This window comes from Gracilinanus agilis, chromosome 3, assembly GCF_016433145.1.
Source record: "Gracilinanus agilis isolate LMUSP501 chromosome 3, AgileGrace, whole genome shotgun sequence".
NCBI classification, from domain to species: Eukaryota; Metazoa; Chordata; class Mammalia; order Didelphimorphia; family Didelphidae; genus Gracilinanus; species Gracilinanus agilis.
The window spans coordinates 141081460-141100829 of NC_058132.1; the positions used below are offsets into that span (position 1 = coordinate 141081460).

At 36.8% G+C, this 19370-nt stretch overlaps 1 protein-coding gene across 1 annotated transcript in view; it reads left to right on the plus strand.

Annotated features, from left to right (window-relative positions):
- The window catches only part of USP12 (ubiquitin specific peptidase 12), a 124924-nt gene that overhangs the window by 73872 nt on the left and 31682 nt on the right, over positions 1-19370 (plus strand). The gene's annotated exons all lie outside the window — the stretch shown is intronic.

The following is a 19370-nucleotide window of genomic DNA, read 5'->3' on the forward strand; positions in this document are numbered from 1 at the left end:
CCCAGCACAGAGTTCACCAGTTTGTTACTAGAAAGCCAGAGGGAAGTGGGCCAGACTTCCCCCCTTCCCCTCTCCACATGCACCTGAGGACATTTCTTATATCACCAGCCCTTCTAAAATGTTCACCATCACTGCCTTACTCCACCTAACTGCCCCAGGCCAATTTACTTTTTAAAAAGTTCTTTTCTTCAGTAAGTTTTTGTATCCCTTTTTCCATTTGGCCACTTGTGCTTTTTAAGCACTTTTCCTCTGTTGGATTTTTGTGCCTTTTTTACGATATGCCCTTGTTTCTTTTTTAAAGGTGTTAATTTTCTTCAATGTTTTTTGTGCCTCTTTTACTAAATTTCTAAGTCTCTTTTCATAATTTCTGTACATCACTTCTAACACCCTGATTTTTCCTCTCCTCTTGTTTTTTTAAAATTCTTTTTGTGCTTTTCCTAGAAATTCTTAATAGTACTTGGAGCCAATTCACTTTTTTTTTTTTTTGAGTTTTTGCTTGTAGCTATTTTGATATTGTCATCTTCAGAGTTTGTGGCTTGATCTTTCCTGTTTTAGTAATAACCTTTTATAGTCAGGTTCTTTTTTGTTATTGTTTCCTCACTTTCATATCTTATTTCTTGATTTTAACTTGATGTAAAAGTTGAGCTCTTCTGGGATGGGAGGGGGGCACTGTTTGTAGCTTCAGATTTTTCTGGTTACTGCTTTCAGAACTCATTCTGGGTATTCTCAAATTTTTAGTGCTTCCAAGGTGGTACAATCTATGGAGCAGTGTGGTCATTGCTCTCCTGGCTTATGCTCAGTTTTTACCTAGGAAGAAACCTTGTTCCTCTGTGCCTACAGATGTCAGCTCTTTTCTTGACCCTGTGACCCCTGCTCTTTTCTAACTGGAAGTGTTTGTACTCCTTTCTGCTTGGGAACTGAGACCAAGGTCCCTCCTTTCTTGTGAGCGACCACTCTGCCTTGGACATATGACTAGTCCACTGATTCCCGAGGCCCCAAGAACTAGTGTTCTTCTTTGCCCTCAAACTTCAAACTGAAAACGGTATTGATATTATAACAGGGTCCTGATTCCAGTGGATTTAATGGATTCCTGTCATTTCCTTTTGATCAGTTGCCTGATCATCTTTCTGTCTCTTAACTGAGAACTCTGGAAGATGCTGCTGCCACTGATGGAGGTGCTTCCCAAGCCTGCTGCTGGTATTGTCAGGGAATGACTGGTGCTCTTCTCTGGGCCCAGTCACCACTCTGATATGAAAGATATTTGTTGCTGAACACCCAAGTTTCCTTAGGCTTGACAATGGTTTCACTTCTTCCTTTTTCTGGCTTTGCTGTTCCTCTTATTTGTGGACTTATTTTAGAGTTAAAGTGTATTCCTGTCTATCTTGGCTCCTCAATTATTTCTTTTTAATAATCATTAAAAATTTTTGAATTCCAAATTCTCTCCCTATTTCCTATCCCTATCCCTTGAGAAGAGAAGCAATATGTCATTTATACTTGTAAAATCATGCAGAATGTTTCTGTATTAACCCTGTTGATAACCTCCAAACCCCTCACCCCCCAACAAAAAGCAAGAAAAATGAAAAAAAAAAGACAAATATATGTTTCATTCTATTCTTGAGTTGATCAGTTTTTTGATATGGTAGATAACATTTTAATTTAGTTAAATCTTTCACTGTTGATCATTGTTATAATATTGTTGTTACTGTTCTCCTGATTCTGCTCACTTTATTGTGCATTTGTTCTTATAAGTCTTACCATTTTTCTGAAACTCTTCCTACATGTCATTACTTATAGCTTAGTAGTATTCCATCACAATCACATACTACAACTTGTTCAGGCATTTCCCAAATGATGGGCATACCCTCAGTTTCCTATTCTTTGCCACCACCAAAAGAGCCATTATCAATATTTTTATATATAGGTCATTTTCCTTTTTCTTAGAAATCTGTGTTTATAGACTTGGTATGAGTATTGATACATTAAAGGTTGTATAGTTCTTTGGGCCTGGTTCCAAATTGTTAAGAACTATCTTTCTAATATATACAGTGAAATGAAAAGTAAACTTGGAAGGTAAAGTACCAGCTGATGGGAGGGATACCAGGAGTGACCTGTTTCTGAAGTTTGAGTTTGAGTATATTTTACAAGTATAAAGTTGAGTAGAGTTTGAGATGAGTTTGGAAGGATGACAGAGAAAACTTAAGATGCAAAGTCGAGGAGGAGAAACATTTCAAGAATGAGGGACAGCCAATAGAAAAGCACAGGAACAGGAGATGGGCAGTGTCATGTTTTAAAAAAAAAGTCTGCAGATTATAAAGTAAAATACAAGAAGACTGGAATGGCAACAAAGAATAAAATTGTAAAGAGTTTTAAATGCTGAACAGAAGACTTTACATTTGGTTTTGCATGTAATAAAGAACTTGTTTGAGTTTGGTAGAGAAGGGGTGACTTTGTGAGATCTACCTTGTTAGCTGAATGGAGAATGATTTGGAATGGAGTGGAAGACTTGAGGCAGGGAAACCAGTTAAAAATTTGTGAAGGTAAAGCAGCAATATTTGGCCTAGTTATGTGGGTGAATGAGAGTGATGATTTTAGGATAATACTAACATAAAAGCTTGAGTGACTAAGAGGATACTGGTGCCTTCTGTGGTAATAGGGAAGTTGAGACACCACTGAATGACCCTGGGCATCTTAACCTCTACGTGCTTCATTTTCCTCATGGTAAAATGCACAGGATGGACTCAATGGCTTCTAAGGTCCCTTCCAGTTCTAAAATTGATTCTCTCATTATAGAATTTTTTTTTAAGATGGGAAGAATTGAGAGTGTTTGTAAGTAGCAAGAAGGAGACAATAGATAAGAGATTGAAGATAAGATAATGGGACTCCATGCCAAAGTAGATTCATAGATGAATTCCATCAATTATTCAAAGAACAATTAACAGTATTACACAAATTGTTTGCAAAAATAAGAAAAGTAAGGGTCTTTTCAAATTCCTTCTATGGACAAAGATATGATCTTGACACAAAATCATGAAGAGCGAAAATAGAAATTTAACTAAAATATTAGAGCCTAAAACAACATCATAAAAGTTATATGCTATGCTATAAACAAGTTAGACTTTTACTAGGAATACAGGATTGATTTTATGTCAGGAAAACTATAATCATAACCATATTAGTAACAAAATTAATTAAAAAGTCCCAATTTTTGTTAATAGATGCAGAAAAAGCTTTTGACAAAATACAGCCCCAATTCTGTATTAAAAATATTTTAGAAAATATAGAAATCTGTTTTCTGAAAATAGCATAGCATGTATCTAAAACCAAAGGCCAACTGGGTGGTCTAAAGAGCAGTTGGTGGTACAGTAGATAGAGTGCTAGACCTGAAGTTAGGAAGGTTTGCCTTCTTGAATTCAAATCTGGCCTCAGACACATAATAACTTAAGTCACTTAATTCAGTTTTGTCTCAGTTTCCCCATCTGTAAAGTGAAATGGAGAATGAATTGGCTACTTCAGTATCTTTGCCAAGAAAACCCCAAATGGGATCACAGAGTCAGACACAACTGAAACACCTGAAGAACAACAAAAATCTAAAACCAAGTACTACTGGAATCATGTGTAATAGAGATAAACTAGAATTTTTTTTTCCAAAACGTTGAAGAATGAAACAAGGATGTTCATTGTAACCACTTCTATTTGACATAACACTAGAAATGGTGATGATAACAATAAGGCAAAAAATAAAAATCAAGGGAACAAGGATAGGTGAAAACGAAACAAAATTAGGACTTTTTGCACATCATATGATGCTATGCTTAAAGAATCAACAAAAAATAATTTAAACAGTTGTTAATTTCAAACTTGCAGAACATAAATTCAAACAAATCATTAACATTTCTATACAATACCAATAAAACAACTGGAGGGGCTAGAGAAATTCCCTTTAAAATAATTACAGTATACATAATATACTTAGGAGAACTTTTTTTTTTTGAGACAGAGATAGAGAACTGGTTTATGTATCAAAGCTAAGCTTATTTCATGATGATCCACATTTGTCAATATAATCATATGTCCTCTTACCCACAGTCCAAATATTTGTCTCAAGGACAATTGTGTCCATCAGATGTCCATAAGGAAATCTAAACTCTGCCAGATACTTTGGTTTCAAATATATGCCTTAATAATTCTCCTTACTGACCCAAACATGGCCTTCCTTCTTCCTGGCTTGGGAGAGATTTCCACTTTGTAGTAAAGCTTTGAAAAAGAACATTTTGGCTCCTATTCTGTTTTCTATCCAAAAAGCTTAGGAAAACTTAAACTTATAATAGCCACACACAAGTTCTCTTTATATATTGAACTAAATTAATTTGTTTATTCCAATTAAACTACCAAAAGATTATAGAACTAGAAAGATAAAGAAACTTATGGAGGGAAGTAAAGGTCAAGAATTTCAAGAGAAATAGTGAAACAAAAGGAGAGTGTAGGGAACTTAGTGCCAGATTTCAAAGTGTACTATAAAAGTTATTATTAAAACAATTTTTACTATTTGCAAAATAAAAGATTTATCAGTGAAAATGATTAAATATAAACATAAAAGCAAATATATTTTATAAATATAAAACCCCAATTAGTGGAATAAAGTAAAAAGAAAATATTGGGGAAATTGAATGGCAATATGGAAGAAAATTTGATTTAGATAAAAACCTCTCACTTATCCAGTGGATAAGAAGTGACCTAGATATCATACCATAAACAAATTGGAGAAACTTTTTTAAAAAATTGTCCTGATGACCACTGTTTTATAGCACAGTCTAATATCTGGCACTGCTAGGCCACCTTCCTTCACATTTTTTTTTCATTATTTCCCCTGATATTCTTAATCTTTTGTTCTTCCAAATGAACTCTGTTAACAGCCCTTTCCAATCCAGTAAGAAAGTTTCTTGGTAGTTTGATAGGTATGGCACCAAATAAGCAAATCAACTTGGGTAGAACTGTCATTTTCACCATGTTAGCTCATCCTACCCATGAGCATTCAGTGTTCTTCCTTGTGTTTAGATCCAGTTCCAATTGTTTGGAAAGTGTTTTGTAGTTGTGTTCACATAATTCCTGTGTTTGTTTTGGTAGATAGATTCCTAAGTATTTTATATTGTCTAGGGTGATTCCAAATGGTATTTCTCCTTCTAACTCTTGCTGCTGAAATGTTTTGGAAATACATAGAAATGCTGATGATCCATGTGTATTTATTTTGTATCTTGCCACTTTGCTAAAGTTGTTGATCATTTCTACCAGCTTTCTAGTTGATTCTCTAGGATTTTTTAAGTAGACCATCATATCATTTGCAAAGAGTGATAGCTTGGTCTCCTCACTGCTCATTTCAATACCCTTAATTTCTTTTTCTTCTCTAATTGCCACTCCTAGTGCCTCCAGCACAATGTTAAATAATAGAGGTGATAATGGGCATCCCAGCTTCACTCCTGATCCTGTTGGCAAGGCTTCTAATTTATATTGTACATAATGCTTGTTGATGGTTTCATATATATACTCTTTTATTATTTTTAGGAAAGGTCCTTCTATTCCTATACTTCCCAGTGTTTTCAATAGGAATGGGTGTTGTATTTTGTCAAATACTTTTTCAGCATCTATTGAGATAATCTGTGATTCTTGTTTGTTAGCTTGTTGATATGATCAATTATGTGGATGGTTTTCTTCATGTTGAGCCATCCCTGCATTCCTGGCATAAATCCCACCTGATCGTGGTGGACAACCCTCATGATCACTTACTGGAGACCTCTTGCCAGCATTCCATTCAATATTTTTGCATCTATGTTCACTAGGAAGATTGGTCTGTAGCAGTGATGGGCAAACTATTTCCCACAGGCAAGATCCAGGCTGGAATTTGCCCATCACTGCCTTAAGCAATTTCCTAATCACTACTTCTGGATGTGGGGGTGTACTTTTTGTACTTTCAAGGAACTAGCATTTTAATTGAAACCAAATACTTATAGAATGAATATAGAGAGAATAAATACAAATTAATACAAAGATGATAATTTAGTTTGGGAGGGAAGGCACTAGCAGTTGGGGGAACCAAGTGAGACTTCCTGTATAATATGCTACTTCAGAGGTACATTGCAGGAAGAGCAAAGATTCTGTGAGGTTGAGGTGCATTTTAGACATGAAGGAAAGATGGCCAGTCAAAGGTGGGAGATAGAGTTTTTTGTGAGGAACAAAGAGAGAAGACCAGTTTGGCTGGATCACTGAGTGTGGGAGATGAGTTAATGGTCACTGAATTTAGAAAGATTGGGATCAGATTGGGAAGGGCTTTGTATAAAGAAGTTAATATTTGATCATAGAGGCAATGAGGAGTTACTGGTATTGATTGAGTAGAGAAGTCACAATCAGATTTATACTTAAGGAAGTCATTTTGGCAGCAGGGTATATACTGGATTATAGTAGAGAGAAATTTATGGCAGGAAAACCAGTTTGGCCTTTGCAATAATCTTTTTAAGAAATGATGAAGGCTTGTACTAAGGCAGTAATGGCGAACCTTTTAGAGACTGAGTGCCCAAATTGCAACCTTCACACTGCATGTGAGGCCTCCCCCTCCCCCTCCCCCCTCCAGATAGGGGAGGGAGGAAGTGCTGCCATTGGGCCAGTCATGTGAGAAATGAGAGGGGAAGGGGAGGGAGCAGCCTCCAGTACTTACCAGTGCTAAGGTAATATGTGAGTAAAGATAAGGGGTTAGCAGGGATGTTGTGAAGATAAAAATGTCAACATCTTCCTAGTTCCCTAAGCTTGCGACCTTGGGGTCATTCTTGACTCCTTTCACTCTAGTACCTCATATAGAATCTGTTACTAAGGCCCGTTGATTTTACTTTTGTAACATTTCTCATGTGCTCCATTCTCTTTTCTGACACTTGCCACTACCCTGGTTCAGGCCCTTATCTAAAACCTGTACTGTTTTAATAGCCTACTGTTGGTCTTCCTGTCAGTTCCTCCCCACTCCAGTACATCTTCCATATAGCTGTCAAAATGATCTTCCAATAAAGCACAGGTCTGACTATCTTCCCCAAGAATCCTAACTTCCAGTGTCTCTTTGATTACCTTCAAGATCAAATCTAAAATACTCAGCTTGACTTTCAAAGACCCTCATAAACTTCCCCTTCCTGCTTTTCTCACCTTTCCAGTCTTCTTACACCCCATCACATACTCTGCAATGGCTTCCTTGTTGTTCTCATACATTATACTCATCTTTCAATTCTGGACTGCTGGGAGGCCCCCCCCTGAGAAACAGGGTCCTCATCAGGTTTCTATCAAGTCAATGTAGATGGCAGAGTCATGCACTGACCCCTATTGTCTGAAAATCAGGCCACAGGATGGATGGATAACCTAATCAGACCCCTTTGTGTGACTCTTCTGACCAACACCTTTTATTATTAAAATTATTATAATCTATATGTTTAAGATAGCCCCAAGTCTAATAGAAATCTCTTCATAGAAATCTTCTAACTACTCTGTAATAAACCAGCATTTGACGAGTTAATAGCTCCTACCCTTGGGGGGGGAAAACAAGTCAGGAGAAGCTGTTTTTTTTCCCTGTCCCTGAGTTTGAAGGACACAGTATAGCAAAACAAAAATACCTTTTTGCCTCAATCATTTCTCATGATGAATTTAACCCTATGAAACAAAAACATTCTCACACTTTACTACTTTCCCACGTTAGACTTGTCCCCCCGAATTTGAGAGTTCTCACACTCTAATCCATTTTTGGAATATGTTGGGTCTGTTATCAAAATAATTATTAAATAACCTAAGGTCTTGGTAGTCTTGAAATTTGTTTAGACCAAACATAATCGATATGAGAAATGAACTTTGCTTGTCAACTTTCCTGTAACCTTGGATTCTTCTCTGTTTTGAATTTGAAATGTAAAATTTCCCAGTATTTGTGTGACTGTGAGTGAAAGGTATAAAAATAAAGATTCTATAGGAAGTGGGAGAGAACAGCTTCTGGAAAATCCAGTGTGTCTTCGACTCTCTCTTCCTCCCTCTCTAAACCATCACACTTCTCAAGATAACTGGAAACTGCTGGCTGGCTTCCAGCACTGGACATTTTCATTCCTGGAACATTCTTCTTCCTCATCCTAGACTCCTGACTTCCCTAACTTTCTTTAAGTCCTTACTAAAGTCCTACCTTCAACTGGAAACTGGAAACATTTTCCAGTTCTTTGTTAATTCTAGTTCTTTTGGTTGATTATTTCAAATGTATCCTGTATATTTAGTCTGTTTATACATAGTTATTTGCATATTGACTTTTCCATTTGATTGTGAGCTCCTCGAGGGCAGGGATTGTCTTTTATCTTTATTTGTATCCCCAGCATTTAGCAAAATTCTGACACTTAATAAATATAGCAGGCATTTACAAGATGTTTATTGGTTTTTGGTAATTGAATGTGTAGGAAAAAAGAAAATGAGGAGTCTAGGATAATATACAGGTCACGTACCTAGCAGACTGGAAGATTGGTGACATATGGAGCAGAAATAGTGAATTTGGAAGACAATATAAACAAAGACATAATAGGACTTGGCACTGATTTTAAAAATTAACAGTATAGAAAAACAAGTCATTCCCTAAGATATGATGTCAAAATATAAGAACAGATTATTCAAAAGACCTAAGAACTAAACAGTCTTATTGCAGAATAGTTCTAAATCACTAAACACAAATAAGAGAAATGAAAGTTTAAAAAAGCTCTTTAGGTTTTATGGCAGACTCAGCAAATTGGCAAAGATGGTTTCTTTTAGTGCCCCAAATCCCACCTATCTTAAGCATCCTGGTCACCCTTAAATTGGGTCTTAGAATAGGAAAATATGCAGACACAATGTATCCATCTACTTTCTTCCTTCTGCCTGCCCTTGTGATCAAAACTGTGTTTTTTACTTCAATAAACTACCTTGAGAGAGGCTGATCTACAAGTTTATTTATTCCTTCAGAGTAGAATATGATTATTAGCAATAAATAACTTTTAACTAGTTCTCTTTGACAAAAAAATGTTTCCCCCTATCATAAGGAATGTAGCTATCTTATGGTAACCATTTTAATTTTACTTCCAGCCATTCTGATTTAAGAACTCGTTTAAATCCAAGATAACTTTTTTGATTTCACCTTTCTGAGATGGTATACTTCTTTCTTTTTAATTTAAAGGAATTTTGTTCTCTGGGGTAGGATGTTTTCTTTCCCTCTTGGACTATATTTCTTTCCACTTTCTCACTCTTATCATGTTTGACAGTCCTACTAAAGCCATATGATGAATTTTTATGTTGGCATGAGGCAGGATGACAACTGTAGAATTTGAGGTAGGAGGAGTTTTTTTTAATACCTATATTTTATATATCAATAATTTGAAGTGTCAGAATCTGACCTCATTAAAAATCATAAGACTTGTAGGAAATAGAAAATATCTCCTTAGGAAAAGATTGGCATTGCCTGGTTTAGAACTTATAAGTAACTAAGACAGATGAGTTTTTAATATAAACTTTAGAAGGGAAGGGTAACAAGTACTGACATATTTTATAGAGGAGAAAAAGAATACCTGAAGTTTAAAATAGTTACCGAATGAGTAATGAGTAAAATTAAGTTGAATGAAAGATATTAAAATATTTTGCTAAACGAGAGTGAGGAAAGGCTTGGGCGCTGGGTAGAGGAGAGAGTAGCCTGTTCACACAGAAGAAAACCAGGATGTTATTAATATGTTTAAGGCACAGGAAAAGACTTTGGCTTCCCTTTAATGCTGGCTTTAAAGTATAAAAAAATCAGTTTTGTATTTCCTGTCAGTGAGAAAGTAAGCATTTATTCTTTAATCATTTGGGAAGTTTTCTTTAAAGAATAAGGATAGCAAAACTGAAAAACATTTAAAGAAATAAAGGTGTTAAAACAGTTACCAAAACCTGCTGGTCGTTATCTAAATTTCAGACTCATTTTTCCATAATGATTTGTTCACTAAGTATTTAATAACTGGTTTTCGCAATACTTTATGGTCATTCTTGCTAATATTCTTTCAATTCAGCCTATATCACTGTCTTGTTTCTCAGTAATCTTGTCACTATCTTCAAGATTCCCTTCTACCAGTGTGATTATTCCCTTAGCACTTACATGCTGTCTTTACTTAATACAATCATTGACTTTTTTTTGTTGGTTTTTTTAAACCCTTAACTTCTGTGTATTGGCTCCTAGGTGGAAGAGTGGTAAGAGTGGGCAATGGGGGTCAAGTGACTTGCCCAGGGTCACACAGTTGGGAAATGTCTGAGGCCAGATTTGAACCTAGGACCTCCTGTCTCTAGGCCTGACTCTCAATCCACTGAGCTACCCAGCTGCCCCAATCATTTACTTCTTAAAGAGATGAAGTGATTATTAGAGTGCTAGTCTTGGTGTCAGGAAAACCCAAATTCATATCTCATCTCATATATCAGCTGCTTGGCATTGGGCAAATCAATTACCTCATCTGTTAATAGTAAAACTTACATGTCAGAGTTACTTTGAGGATCAAATGAAATAAGCTTACTAAAATTCCATGTAGAAATTAAAGCATATCCTTATTGCTTTAATATACTGTAATATACTTTAAAGCCAGCATTAAAGGGAAACCAAAGTCTTCCTGTGCTTCAACATATTAATATCATGGTTACTACTTCTTAAATATTTAAATATTGTGTTATACAAGGGTTTTGTTTTTTGTCTACTAGCATTTGTTGTAATAGTATTTGACCTTTAACTACAAGCTTCATTGGTTTGCTTTCATTTTTCATTCTCAGTCACTAATGACTACATGAGAGAGAGAATGTATGTTTATATTTTACACACATACATATGTATGTATAACATTTTATTATTTTTTTTAATAACCCTTACCTTCCGTTTTAGAATCAAGGCAGAAGAGTGGTAAGGGCTAAGCAATGGGGGTTTAGTGACTTGCCCAGGGTCACACAGATGGAAAGTGTCTGAGGTCAAATTTGAACCCAGGACCTCCTGTCTCTGGGTCTGACTCAATCCACTGAGCCACCCAGCTGCCCTCTGTATAATTTAAAAAAATAATTCTCTATTATTTTAAAGAGCATTAAAGTGAAGGAGAAATGAGAATGGAAAGAGAAAGGAATTGGATGGTTATTGAAATTCCAATTTTTTTGCTCTAGATAATAGATGAGAAAATTGAAGGAAAAAGATGGAATTTGGCTATTATTTCAACATATTATCCTTTTTTGTTTATTTTGACCTGAAGTATAATATTACCTCATTTACCATTCTATCTAAAATAGGGGGAAAAAATTTGACAATCAGGAAAATATATATTGGTTAGCAGGCATTTATTAAATGTTTATTATGTGCCAGGAACTGTGCCAATTGCAGGGATTTTTTAAAAAGGAAAAAAACAAACAAACAAGCACCCATGCCTCCTCCTGTTAAGGAGTTCCCCATTCTGAGGAAAACATTTAAATAACTATGAAAATGAAGGACCTCTCTAGAGTAGATAGGGGGATTAGGCATTAACTTAAGGGGTGAGGTAATGGAAAAGGTCTCTTCTAGAAGATAGATAAATCTGGGTATTGAAGGAAGCTAAGAGGTAGAGATGAGGTGGGAAAGCATTCCAAATGTGAACGATAACTAATGAGAAAAAGCACATAGAAGAATATGCTATTCCCCACAAGATGACTGTTGTTATTAGATCATAGAGTATTTTATATTTGATCCTATATGTAGTTAAGAGCCACTGGAATTTATTGAGTAGAGGGAGTTACATGATCAGACTTGGACTTTAAGAACATCACTTTGATAACTGTGGAGAGGATGAGTTGTACTGAGATTTGAGGCAGGTGTGAGATGATGAGAACCTGTACCAGACTGGTAACAATGTGAGTGGAGAGAAGAGGGCATAAACTAGAGATGTTGTACAAGAAGGTAAACTTTTTTGGGGAAAAGATAAGTTCTTTTTTAGACAAGTTTAAAGAAGACCCAGGGCAGAATATTGAAGGGACACTTATGGCTAGTGGGACTGACCTGGAGGAAGATCCAACAAAATTTGACAGCTAAGAGGTGAATTATGAATGCTTGGAAGTCCTCAATTTTATTGAATGACCATACTTTTCCCTGCAAAAATATAGTCAGTTTTGCTGGATAATTGATTCTTGGTTGTAGACTCAGTTCTCTTGCTTTCCAGAATATTATGTTCCATGCCTTCTGGTCCTTCAATGTAGATGCAGCCAGATCCTGTGTTATCCTAACTGTGGTTCCCTGGTATCTGAATGACTTCTTTTTAGCAGCTTGTAATATTTTTTTCTTTGTCTGGTAGTTTTTGAATTTGGCTACAATATTCCTGGAAGTTGTCAGTTGAGGATTAAATGTAGTAGGTGATCTTTGGATTCTTTCAATTTCCACTTTTTCAAAAGAGGTGAATTATGAAAAGAGCATTTTTCCTAAAAACCTAGAAAGGAGAGAGTATCCAGGAAAAGAAAATAATTGACACTGTCAAGGGTGACAGGTTTAGATTACTTTCTCAAAGAGTTTGCTTAGGAATAGTGCTTATTATAGTTTGCTTTTACTTTCTCATCTTTCTGTCACTTTCCAATCCTTTTGTAAAGTGTTTTTCAGACTCATCAATTAATTGAAATTGCCCTCTGAGATTATCACTGATCTTTTAATTGCCAAATCCTGTCATCTTTTGTCAATTCTCATAATTTTTTGACCTCATTGCATTAACAATTGTTGATGACTGTACTCTGACCTCCTATCTAGATGTTCCAACTTCTTTACGTTTTTGTGCAGTTATTCCTCCTTTATTTCCTTTCTTTCTGGCCATTTCTTAATCTTTTGTGCTAGATAATTATCTTTGTACTATCTTGCATGTATGGGTGTACTCTAAGGAATCCAACTTGACTTTCTCTTCATTCTTTGCCTTTTCTTTTCCCTCAAGAGGCCTGAGATACAATTTCCCTTCCCAACCTTAGGGATCCCCTTTTGTTCTGGTGAATTCACATTTTCTACCTCCTTTATTTTATTAGAAAGTAAAGCCTCTCTCAAGAATTCCATCCCTTGGTTTCCAAGCTCTTTACAGAAAGGAAAATAATTGTCCAAACCATTCTAGGGGAAAGGAGATTGACAGAATTTGGGGTCCCTGAAATTTTTCCCTTGATGTTTAGACTTTCCTGTAAAGGCAAAGCCTTGGTGATTGTGGGCAGGAGATGGAATAAAGAAGGGCCAGATGGATTATTAAGGGAGACTGTTTAAAAATAGTCTTTCCCTACTATCGTCTTCTTGGAGGTTGGAAAATGACTAGACTCTTTAGAGATCACATGCAGTGTACCCCCAAGTACTTGAGCCACCCCCCCCCCCCCAACTCACTGTGTGTGTGTGTGTCACCTTCTGCCACCACAGGACCTGCTACTATGCCAGGAGCCAAGTGAGAAGGGGCTGCTGACAGGCTTTGCTTGGCCTGAGAAGACTAGTAGGTTTGGGAAGGTGAGGGAAGGCTAAGGTGGAGAACCATTTTCTTATTACAGTGTGGGGCTCATATCCTTGTTGAGTCCAATTCAAATGCAGCCCCACTGGACCTCTGAGATGTGACCTCTTATATTTGCATAACAATGGTACATCCATGGCATTATCCCTGAGATAAGGGATATCCCTGAGAGAAAGGTTGCCTATTGGGCCCAGACCCATGTAGGAGTCAGAGCAGGAGATGGGTTCACCCCCCCCCCCCAGATTGGAGTCTGGTGGGGAAGGAAGGAAATAGATCTTTTAGGGGATGGGGCCCACCCCAGTGGAGGAATTCATGTGTACATCCCCCCACCCACAACCCCCCAGCAGTCCAGACAGGGGAAGGGAGTAAGTTCAGAGGTGGGGGGAGGCATGGTGGAGAGGAAAGGGAGGAGTTCTCTTGGGGGATGGCATGTGTGCCTACAGAGAAATGACACATATGCCATAGGTTCACCATCATGGCTCTAGGCTTATTTGTCATGGACACAGGTTCTAGGAGACAGATTGGACTTTTTAGGCTTCTAGTTCTCCAAACCAAATGAATCTCAAGAACCACTTCGTTGGCTCTTTGGCTCTACTCAGCTAGATCCACAATATCTGAATTATTCTCAACTCTTCCTCTCCCTCATTCTTTAGGGCCAGTCAAATGCCAAATCTCATTGATTCTTTCTCAAGATTTGTCATACTATCTGCATTCACATAGTCACCCCAGTTCAGTCTTCCCTTTACCTCCCTCCCCCATACATCTCTCTCCCAGCCTATTTTAATAGATTCCTAATTGGATATTCATGAAGCACAGTTTTGATTGTGCTACTTGCCTGTATAAGAACCACCAGTTTGTCTTACTTTTAAGTGCTTGTTGGCTGACTGATCTCCAAGATCAAATATAAAATCCTTTGGCTTTTCAGCCTCTCATGATCCAATGCCAGTCTCCTCTTGGTGCCTTATTGCAGGTTATTCTCTTTTACACACACTACATTCCAGTCAAACTGTCTGACTTGTCTTTCCGCATATATAAACTTTCATCTCATCTCCATGGACAAACTGCTTCCCATGTGTGGTATATACTTTCCTCTTACTTAGAAGCAGTTTCAAAGCTTGGCTCTAATGTTACTTCCTATACTGATACTCCCAGCTACTATTATATCCTCCTTTCAGAAATTAATTTTTAATCAATTTTATAAATATTTCGTGTTTACTTTTTTTGTGTACAACCCCACTTCTCCTTCCCCTTGTAGCATGTATTCTCCTTCAAAGCAAGGAACTATTTTGTTTCTGTTTGTCCTCTAGATCCCTAGCACCTAGTTCACTATTTGGTACTTTAGATGCTTAGTATTTTGGGTTTCAGTTTAACCGAATGAATGAGATCCTTAAAAGTATTAAATGACATTTTCTCTTACTTTACAGATACCTTTTATAGTCAACAAAAAAGTAAGCTTAGTGGTACCATGTGTTCTCAACACCAGTGGTGTCAAGCTCAAATATAAATGGGGCTTCTAAACCATTCAGAAGTATCCTTGCAGCCTACATATTGATTTAAAAAACCAAAATATTGACATTACATATAAATTTTTAAATTTATTTTGTCAAATATTTTCCAGTTACCTTTAAAAAAATCTTACCTTTCATCATGGAATCAATAGTAAGTGTTAGTTCCAAGGTAGAAGAACAATAAGGCCATGGTAGTTGGGATTAAGTGACTTGCTCAGGGTCACAAAACTAGAAGTGTTGAAGATCAGATTTGAGTCCAGGACCTCCTATCTCTACGCCTGGCTCTTAATCTACTGAGCCACTTTACTGCCTCCAATTACATGTTAATCTGGCTGGGCAGTATTAGGGATAATTGAGTATTGTGACTATTGAGGGGTTTTTGACACCTATGCTCTAAACCTTTCAGTCATTTATGTAATTGTAATGACATGGTGATATATTATGGACTCTTGGGAAATCTTGCTGGTTCCCTTCTTTAATAATGCCTTTGTGTGGGAGGCCAATAAGAGAAACAGAGTCTCAAATAGATAAAAATCTGAGACTCCTCTTTTGACCCCTTTTATGATCCATGCCTTTTCTTATTAGAAAGTAATATAGTCTTACTGGAAAGCTTTAAGTTCTTAGTAAACCAGCAGTCAAGAGGTTAACATTCTTCTCCTTTGGTCAGGAAGGCAGCTGCTTGGCAAGCCAAGGTTGAAACCTCAGTTTAGCAGGGGCATTTTGCCCCTGAGAAAAGTATTCTTAGACTTAGCTTGCTGATAATCACTTGGCTGAAGGTCCAGCCTGGTTCTTATCTTCACCTTGAAGTTTCTGAGGTTTCTGTGTGTTGTCTAATTGCAGTGTCTGCGAAGCTGTAAAACTCTCTCTGTGCTTTTAGGTGAAAGGGAGTTTGAATTTTCATATATAATAAACTTGTGACTCAATGGCACTTTGGAGGAGCAGTTATGAGCTAACAATTAGTCTGACTGTTCTCAATACTCTTATTTCTCTACTATTTCAATCCGACTCCATTAAATGCCACTTAGTATCCCTGGTAATATAGAGCTGGACCTCTATACCTTTGCATTCATTGTTAATCAAAAAGAAATATATGTTCATAGTTTCAAAGCTTATAGGTAGTTAGTTATTGGTAATGTTTATCACCTTCTTTTGGTGATAAAAAGGTCCAAGAGTTTTTTCTAAGCCATTTGTAACTTCCCTTTTTCAGATATCTTAAGAATTGATTTCTTAATCGTCTGAGAAGTATCACCTACAGTGTGTATACTTGGTCTTGTATAGTTTCCAGCAATTTGTTTCTTTTCTTACAAAAAGTATTTATGAACTTCAAACTCTTGAACAATCTTTGTATAGTTTTTGTACATAGCCTTTGACCTCTCTCATTTCTTATTCTTGAATTACATTTTAAAATATTTTTTCTATGCCTACTTTTGAATTAATTTGATTGATTAAAATCAGATTAGACATTCAATTTGAAGGATTTTATTGAGGTCTTTTGTTCAAATAATATGTTTGATTAGAAGAATTCTGATCTCCCAGAACTTAACTCTGTGATTTCCACTTGTCAACTTTTTAGATATTTGAAGACAATACTCATGTCCTTTCACTCTGCACCAGAGATGCCTTTTATTTTGATTGCACATGCCTGTTTGTCTCAAATGATTTTCCTATGGTCTGGTTCCTAAAGCCTCTCCTTATCTTTTGTCACTCTTCTGTTTGTTTGTTTGATAGTTTGTAACATTAATTCTAAAATATAGATTCTATATCTATGGAAATTAGCAAAATTATTCAAAATTCCAATTTGTTATGAAAAAGCTTCAATCTTGTGTTTTAGAGATTTATTAGAGCCCTAAAGATTGACGCTACTTTGTTATAGTCTAATAATTAGTGTGCACAAAAATCTTTTTTAGTAAGGTTAAAAGGAAATAAGGTGAAGATTTAATTCCAGAAAAGAGAGATGGAGAAACTTTAATACATTTGGATTTTGCAGTTTTACTCACACTAAAATTTTGAAAGAATCATCATTTTAAAGGGCAATGATATACAGTAGCATTTTACTAAAAAAAGAACTTAAGTGTGATTCTTTGTAGGTGGAGACGTGGGTTACAAAAGCCTAGAGCAGTGATGGTGAACCTTTTAGAAACCTTAGAGATCTAGTCCCCAAACTGCAGCCCTCAGCTGGAATGTGATCTCCCTTTTCCCTCCCCCCAACCCTTGCCTTACCCCAAACAGGGGAGGGGGAGGAAGCGCTCCCATTGGACTGGTGGGCAGAGGGGCAGGTCTTGTGAGAAATGCCCTTAGAAATGCTCTCAGTGGAGGGGGGGGGGAAAGGGGGAGGAAAGTATTCTAAATGCAATTACAGTGTTAGCAGTAAGAGGATGTCTGACTGAAGAAAGATCATAAATTAGATTTGGCAATTACATTGATAACTTAGAAGTTTCAGCTAAATATTGATTTTAGAAATTGTTATGATGATTTAAACTTTTTGTTATTTTATAGTTGACTTTTTCTAGTGTAAGGATCACTTATTTGAGAGGCCCACCATGTTAATTGATCGGATAGGCTGGTATGATGAAGTCTATCTAGGGGACTCTCTTCTCACTTGGGTGGTATGAAGAGGATGTCTCTGTAAAGGGGTGTAACAGACAGAGATGGACAGGTGTCAGTGAACAGAGAAGGGATTTCTTTGGGGTTAGTATTGACTAGTCTCCTGGGTTTAACTTAAATGCCTGGACCCCTAGAAACCCTTTCTGAACCCAACCCTGCTGGGGTAAGGCTGAATGGCAGCGGCCTTGGACTTTTCGAAACCAAGGCCTTAATTAGACAGCCATCCCCAATTCCCTCTTCTTTCCTCTGCTTCACACAATTCCCAGCAATACTCTGATTTGACTGCTAATATAAAAGTTAATTTATTATAAATTATGAATTAGGATGGGTAAGGGGAGTGAGGAGAGGTCGCCCTATTCTATCCTGTTGTATAAAGGTCCTTCTCTGGTCAAGCCAGCTGGCGTTGACCAGGAATTCTCCTTCCTTCCCTTATATCTGATATGTAAGCTAAGCTAACAGATTATTAGGAGTAATAAAGGGTCTCTATTGAAAGACAAGGACAAGACAGTCTTCGCGAATGGCTCAGTGGCCGGCCAGGTCCACCCACCCCTTTTAGCCACTGACAAATATTAGAACTCTTCTTCAATGGTTGTATTGGAAATCAGAACCAGCAATTGGTCTTTGGGTATGGAGATAACCAAGGGACCCTTCAGATAGTCTCTGTTCACCCCCTCCAAGGTTCTTTTCTTCCTACAGGCCCCTGCTCCTGATCTCAACCACTGTTCTTGTCAATCACCTCCTTTTTTCACATACCAGACTGTCCTTTGCAAACTTGTCTTTACACTAGTTAATGAAGCATCAAGCACTTATGCTATATATCAAATACTACTAAGTCCTAGAGATATATACAATCCTTACCCCCAAGAAACTCACATTCTAATGGGAGAGACACCATATAAATATTAAATTCATAGAAGATATATATGGAGTAGATGAAAACTGAAATCTGAAAGTGATCACCAACCACAATGAATGACTTCCTTCAGAAAGTTGGCTTTTTGCTGAGGCTTGAAGTCAGGGAAACAAAGAAGTGTAATTTTAGGGGGCAAAGTATTACTGGTACAAGAGGACAGCTAGCATAAAAGCATAGAGACTGAAGATAAAATTTTATGGTTAAGTATCTTCAAATAGTGCAGCATATTAGACAGAAGCATGCACAGAGACGAGTAAAATGAAATTGCAAGGGTGGGAAGTGGGGATCAGTTTGTGAAAGACTTTAAAGGCCAGAGGACTTCATATTTGGTACTAGAGAAAACCAAGAACCCCTAGAGCTCATTGAGAAGGGGGACTATGCTTTAGAAAAATAAATAGCTAATTAGAGTAGGTTTGAATCTGGGAGGCCACTTAAAAGCTATTCTAATTTGAGTGAGAAAGGATGAAGACCTAGTTTGTGGACTAAGGTTATGGCAAAATGTAAAGAAGGGAACAAATTCAAGATGTTTGAATGTCATAGGGATATGTTTTGGCAGTAGAATTGGATATGTGAGTGAATGAAAGTGAGGTATCCAGGATGACACTGCAATAGGAAGCCTGGGTTGCTGGGATGATGGTGGTGCCCTAGATAGTTAAAGGGAATTTCCCAAAGGTTTAAGGTTTGGGGAGTGGTGAGGTGAGGAAAGATAGGGGGAAATAAATTTCTACTTTAGATATTTTGGTCAGTCTAAACATATTAAATGTTTTAAGTGTATTATTTTTAAAATTCATTATGTATATATAATAAAATATTTTTATTATCACTACCTAGGTCCTG